General features: G+C 51.5%; 1 long non-coding RNA gene across 1 annotated transcript; it reads right to left on the minus strand.

Annotated features, from left to right (window-relative positions):
- Nucleotides 1–916: 916 nt before the first annotated feature.
- On the minus strand, nt 917–5868 carry LOC135321780 (uncharacterized). The gene is made up of 3 exons (XR_010381812.1): nt 5308–5868; nt 4520–4586; nt 917–1156 (listed from the first exon to the last, which is right to left on the minus strand). It is a non-coding gene; the product is annotated as an uncharacterized LOC135321780 (long non-coding RNA).
- Nucleotides 5869–6088: the final 220 nt, after the last annotated feature.

Genomic DNA, 6088 nt, shown 5'->3' on the forward strand with positions numbered 1-6088 from the left:
GGGAGGAGAGCAAAACAAAAACAGGAAGTGGCCGGCTCTGGGATTTTCCACGGGAAGGCTGGGAAGCATGTCCGGACAGCAAGAGAAAAAGGAAGAAAAGGGGCACCTCTGAATCTTCTGGAAGCTACTTTAGATGTCGTGACATTGGGCTCTCAGCAGGAGACAGCCTGAGGGAGGCACGCCCAGGGATCAGGACACCCAGAGGGGACACCCGGGGCCCCAGACTCAGCGTCGGCTCATCCTTGGCCTATCCCCAGGTGGCTTGCAGTCTCTGTTCTCCTGTTAGGAGACTTCATCACCTTTTGTGTCCCTTAGAACTGTTCCTGTGTGTCCCAATGCTGAAGTGTGAAAAGGGTCTAAAATCAGCCAGAAAGCACACCCCTACCACTAAGCAAGTATCTCCCAAGGGTATGTCTGATGTGCAGGCACATAGAGTACTTAGAACTGTTGTCACAAAGATGGACACACACATGCATCGCCTGCTTCTTGCTGTGAGGACTAAGTGGCAGTCATTTCGCTGCAGGAATTTGGAAAGGGCTGTGGGGCAGGGGGTGCTGGGTCCTGGGTGAGGGTCCAACTGAGGGAAGAGTCCCATCTTTCGTACAAGAGCAGAGGATGTCCTAGCTCCTGATCCCCACTTAGGGTGACACAAGAGATGCTCAGTATCTGCTTCTCGGTTTGAACTGAAGAGGGTTTTTGGCCAACAACAAGAGAGGAAAAAAAAAAGCCTCCAGTTCCTTCCTGGCTTTGTTTTTTGTCTTGAGATCTTGTTTTAGTCCCTATCTGATCAAGGAAGTCAGAATTTTCTGTGAAAAGAGGAGAATGTGCCAGCAGGTTTCTAACACCCTATATGCAAATGAGCCAGTAAGGTATATTGCAGACAGCCGCTAGAGGTCAAAGGTCACTCTCCCCATTCAACAACCATTTTATTCAAAATAAAACCGGGCCAGCAGGACTTCAGGAAATGAGTTGCAGCAACCCCAGTTCATGTGTGAAAGTTTCCAATTAGGAATTCAAAGAACCTGTTGTTTAACAAAAAAATTTAACAAATTCCTTTTTTGTGTTTCTCCACTTCATCGGTGGTCCCGGGCTCAGAGCTGGGTCCGTCCATCGGCAGGAATGTGGCTGTCCCTCGGTCCACAACCAGAAGCAGCATCTGAAGTAAGGGGGAGGTAGCTGCTCAGGGACTCTGAGTCGGGTCGAGGGGAGGGGTTCGGCCTACGACTGCCTGGGCCAAATCCGGCCCACAGCCTGTTTTTGTAAATAAAGTTTTATTGGAACTCAGCCACGCCCATTTGTTGGTGGACTGTCTGTGACTGCTTTCACGGTACAAGGGCAGAGCTGAGCAGTTGGGATAGAAACCATGTGGACTGCGAAGCCACATTATTTACTTTCTATAAAGCAAGTTTACAACCCATACCCTGGTTCGTTAGTACTTAATTTTGGTTGTGCAGGGATTTCCTTTGGAAATGCGATGAAAGCTCTGTGTGTGCCGCCTTGTAGGAACACACATGACGTCTTGGTTAAGAATGCCTACAGGTAAGTCTAGACGCTTCTACAGAGCCTAGGATCATCCTGGTACCTTCTGGACCCTCCACAGGAGTAGTTTCTGAGGGCATGAAGGACACCTTCAGCATTAGTGTCCACCTTTGCCCACTGCCCTGGTCCCTGTTGTGATAAGGCAAAAGGAACCTGGAATTGCTGGTTGGGTGACACAAGTTCTCTTCTGGGCTCTGTCACCCAGAAGCTGTGTGGCCTTGGGCAAGTCACTTCACTTCTCTGTGCCTTGGTTCCCTCACGTGTCAAATGAGAGGTCCAGAATAGATGATTTCTTCAAGATCTTTCTGGATTTAGTTTCTATGAGCTTCGGGGGTCTGGAATTTATTTCCGAGGGTTGTGATTCACATATTTTCTAAACATCTGAATCTGCTTGGCTGCCCAGAAAGGTCTGCGTTCGTTAATTTGGTTCATTGCAAGCACTGGAACCTAGGATCTGATAACCTGCACAGGATGTGTGGTGCTTGCGGGAGAAAACTCTGCCATGGGTCAGTCTCCACTGTGACCCTGGTCAGACACAGGAGCTGCTTCGTGGAGCACAGAAGATCCAGTTCAGCCCATCAGAACTCAGGAGAAATGACCCAGAGCCCAAACCTTCCTGGCAGAACAGTCCACGGTAACATCTTCTATCAGAAGAGAACCCGCAACTCATCTTGGACAGATACAGCCCGTCAGGGAACCAGACAGCTTTTGTATTTGTGTTACTTTGGGTTTTAAAATGAAAATATATACTTTTCTCTGATCAGCAGAATACTTCATAATTCCTCTGAACAATTTTAAGAAATACAGAAACTATGGAGAAGGTAAAAATCACCCTGAAATCCACCTCTGCAGATGAGCACTGCTAACAACTCGATAAAACATCCAGGTGTCTCTTTTCTGCTCACACACCATCAGCACTTACATAAACGGGCTACAAGTTTTTTTGTCTCCTACTTTTATCAAAATGACCCAAGCGAACACGGTTTTATGGCTGTGGTTGGAGATTTCCAACACTTTTTTTAAAAAACTTTTTTGGGGTGGGGGAGGTAATTAGGTTTATTTATTTATTTTTAATGGAGGGACTGGAAATTGAACCCAGGACCTCGTGCATGCTAAGCACACGCTCTACTACTGAGCTCTACCCTCCCCACCCAACATTATTTGTAACAGTTGCATAGCATTTTTATCAAATATACTATGATTCACTGGCTCAATCATATCTAGGTCATTTTATTTGTTTATCTTTTATTTTTTTGGTATTTCTTTACCGCCCTGTGATGACTTTCTTTGTATTTAACGTTTTGGTGCCTTTTCCTGGTTGTTCATCTGAGGGTAGATCCCTCGTCTTGAACTTAAGGAGTCAAAGTTGCTCACTACTAATTGTAATGCATAGAATCAAACTGCCTCCAGAAAGTACAGAGAGCTCCAGTTTCACCTCTGGATTAGGACAGTGTCCGTTTCCCACTCCCTGGCCAGCGCTGGCTGTGGCCAGCGTCCATGTTTACAGTTTTGGTCCGTCCCATAGGTTAAAACTGACATGGTGTTGTGTTGATTTGCATTTCCTAGATCACTTGGCTTTCGAATGGCACTGTCTATGGTTAAATAGAGCCAAAAATAATGACTTCATATCAGGCTCTCCTTGCTGACTTACGAGAACCCAAGACTAGCACGAAAGCAGACGAAAGTATTTTTCAAAGGAGCCAGGAGCCTGGCGCAGGAGAGTCTGCGACTCTTGGAGGATGATAACCCTTTCATTGATTTTTTTATTCATAGACGCCCTGGTGACGACTTTTGGGCTCAAGGCCACAGCGTTCCGGTCATAAAGGGGCTTGAATGACAAGGATGACATTTGTACCATACTTGCAAGGCCACTTGCTGGCAGAGAGTCACCTCCCTGTGTTCTGTTGGAGGCTCTGTTCTGTGCAGCACCTGTCTGATCGATCCCAGCTTCCTGGGTCTTGAACGGACCTGTCCATTTCTCTCCCTCCCGGGTTCAGAAGAGGACAGCTTTGGTTTACAGCCAATGCCACCAAGAGAGCTGTTAGAACTAAGTCAGAAATGCCTCATGCCGCCTGTGACCTGGTGCATGGGGGGCTCGGGCAGTAGGGGACAGCTACTGGGTATGATGGTGGAGCAGTTGAGTGGCCGGAGTGGCAGCTCTGTCCGGTGGCCTCTGCGGTGGCCGGGGCAGCACAGGGTTGCTGCAGAGAGCTGTTCCTTCTAGGTCTGGTGCTCCGTGGTTTCCTGCCTGGCTGAATGGCCGTTGCTCGGTGGCGATGATTCATGGCATTTGGAAAGTGTGGCTGTGTTCTGAACAGGGAAGTGAAAAATAGCCCAGCCCAGGGCAGCGCAGGACAGGACAGGGGCTGTCACAAGATGTGAAGCTTTTGCTCTGGAAAATGCCGGGGGCAGGGGGGCCAGGGGGAGGTCGGTCGTGGCAGTTCAGGCCGCGTGAGCCTGGCCCTACATATCCTTCTCGGGGACATCAACTTTTCCGAGTGTCAGTCACTAAGCTGCCCCTTGGGAGCGGCTGCTGGCCTTGGCCGAGCTGCCGCGGGTAGCGGAAGTGGACGGGTGATTCAGCGCCTGTCGGCTTCCTCTCTGACTCAGGATGGGATCCGTTTTTTAGGGTGGTGCCAGGGGGCCCCATGTGGCTTTAGCTCGATTCTTTGAACTTGGAGCCAAAACTGAGGCTCTGACCCCTGTGGTTGTTGGCCCTCCTTTGACCCTTTCGGATGAATACGGGGTTTTAGCGGGACTCCGTGCCTCCCTCCAAGTTGGGGGAACCCTCCTGACTCGACGCCTTCCTGCTGTTTCTGCTGAGAGAGACCAGGGCAGCGGGTAGCTGATGCGTCTCCCAGGCCTGGGCCCACGTTGGGGGCTTCCTGGGATCTGGGAGTCTAATTTGAAGGGGCAGCTAGGTTCTGAGAGGCTGGGCCTTGGCAGGGGTGAGACTGACAGAAGACAGAGTTGAACTCACTCTCCTGGAGTCCATCTTTCCGTCCAGCCAGTGAGACCCAGGAGAGGGCCAGGACTCCTGCTTCTCCCTTTGGACGAGAAGAGTCATGACTGCATTTATTCTGGAGCACTGTTTCCCAAGGCTCTGTCGTTAGGCCTGAAGGCCGCCACCACCGTCACCCGAAGAAACATTTCAATAATCCAGATAATTACCTCTGCCTGAGGACGTCATCCTAGAAGCACTGACTTGATAAAGACTTTGAAATCCTCTCAAAATTGCTACTAGGGTTCTGTATTTTAATGTCCTAAATAACCTTGGATAATGCTCTCCCCACCCCGCACCCCACCAGCCATCCCCTCCTGCCCCCAGGGCCACTGCAGAGGTCAGCCGGTCCGGCTCTGTCAGGACGGCCGGAATTCAATCGCTGACATGTTCCACGGGGTCTCTGCTGTGAGCAGAAACGCTGGGGCTTCCCACAGGGGCTCTGGGGACGCCGGCCACAAAACCTGACCCTGCCAGGCTCCCTCGTGCCTCCTACGCCACCTTCCATAGAGCAGTGATTCCAGTCTCGTTGAGAAGCTTCCTCCTCAAGGCAGGGAAGGTGACCAGTGGCAGCCTCCTTGTCATGCCTCCCAGCATCACCATTAGAGATGCACCCGGAGTTCAGCCACCCCGAGAGGCCCGCTAACCCCGGGCCGGGCTCCCCGGGACATGGCCTCAGAGCCCATCACTTTAGAGCTTGAAAATCCTTAAAAGATGGGGGTTTCCTCCACGTCCCCCTCCCCCGACACTTTCTGGGGGATACACACCTGGGGCTGTGGCTGTGGCTGTGTGATCTTCTGAAGAGACGGCCTTGGAGGCGCTAATCACAAAGGAGCCATTCTCAGAAGCATGGCAAAAATGAAAGCAAATAAAAACCCCTTAAAAGTCCCTACTAGGGCAGAGGAAATACCACTGCAAGGCTTCTGAGCAGCAGGGTCGTGATGAAGACCGGAGGAGAGGCCCTTTTGACCTGGTTCTGTTTGGGCCAGAGGGAGAATGTGCTGGAAGACACTAACATGGGGTCACCCGAGCCCGGGGTGGGGTGGGGAACCATGGCTGTGTGCATTTGTGGGTGTGTTGTTGCAGTTCAGGAACTGAACGATGACCAGGGTTCACTGTGAGCCTGACAGACACAGGCGACAGGAACCGGTTCAAAGTCTGTGCACTGCGGCCACGATCAGATGGGCGGCTGGCCTGCCCCCTGCTGGCTCTGACACGCTGTCCATTCCAGGAACCCTGACCTCACCTGGGTCACAGAACTCCCGTTTGGAAGTCTCCCTGAAGACCGATTAAGTAAACGGCCACAGTACGGATGATACTCACTGAGTCGAGGGATGCGCTGATGCCCACGGGAACAGGGTGCCGCCTTTCTGTTCCTCTAATTTGGCTTCCCTGCTCACGGTCGCGGTTTCGGGCACAGAGAGCGTTTGAAGGGGATGGAGTTGAGGATGCGGAGACTTTCACTCCCATTTCAGGGGTGGGACAGCATCCTCGGGACAGTGCACCACCCGTCACCACACAGCAGCTGGCTGTGGCCCGTGGCAGGTG

This window comes from Camelus dromedarius, chromosome 8, assembly GCF_036321535.1.
Source record: "Camelus dromedarius isolate mCamDro1 chromosome 8, mCamDro1.pat, whole genome shotgun sequence".
Classification (NCBI taxonomy): Eukaryota; Metazoa; Chordata; class Mammalia; order Artiodactyla; family Camelidae; genus Camelus; species Camelus dromedarius.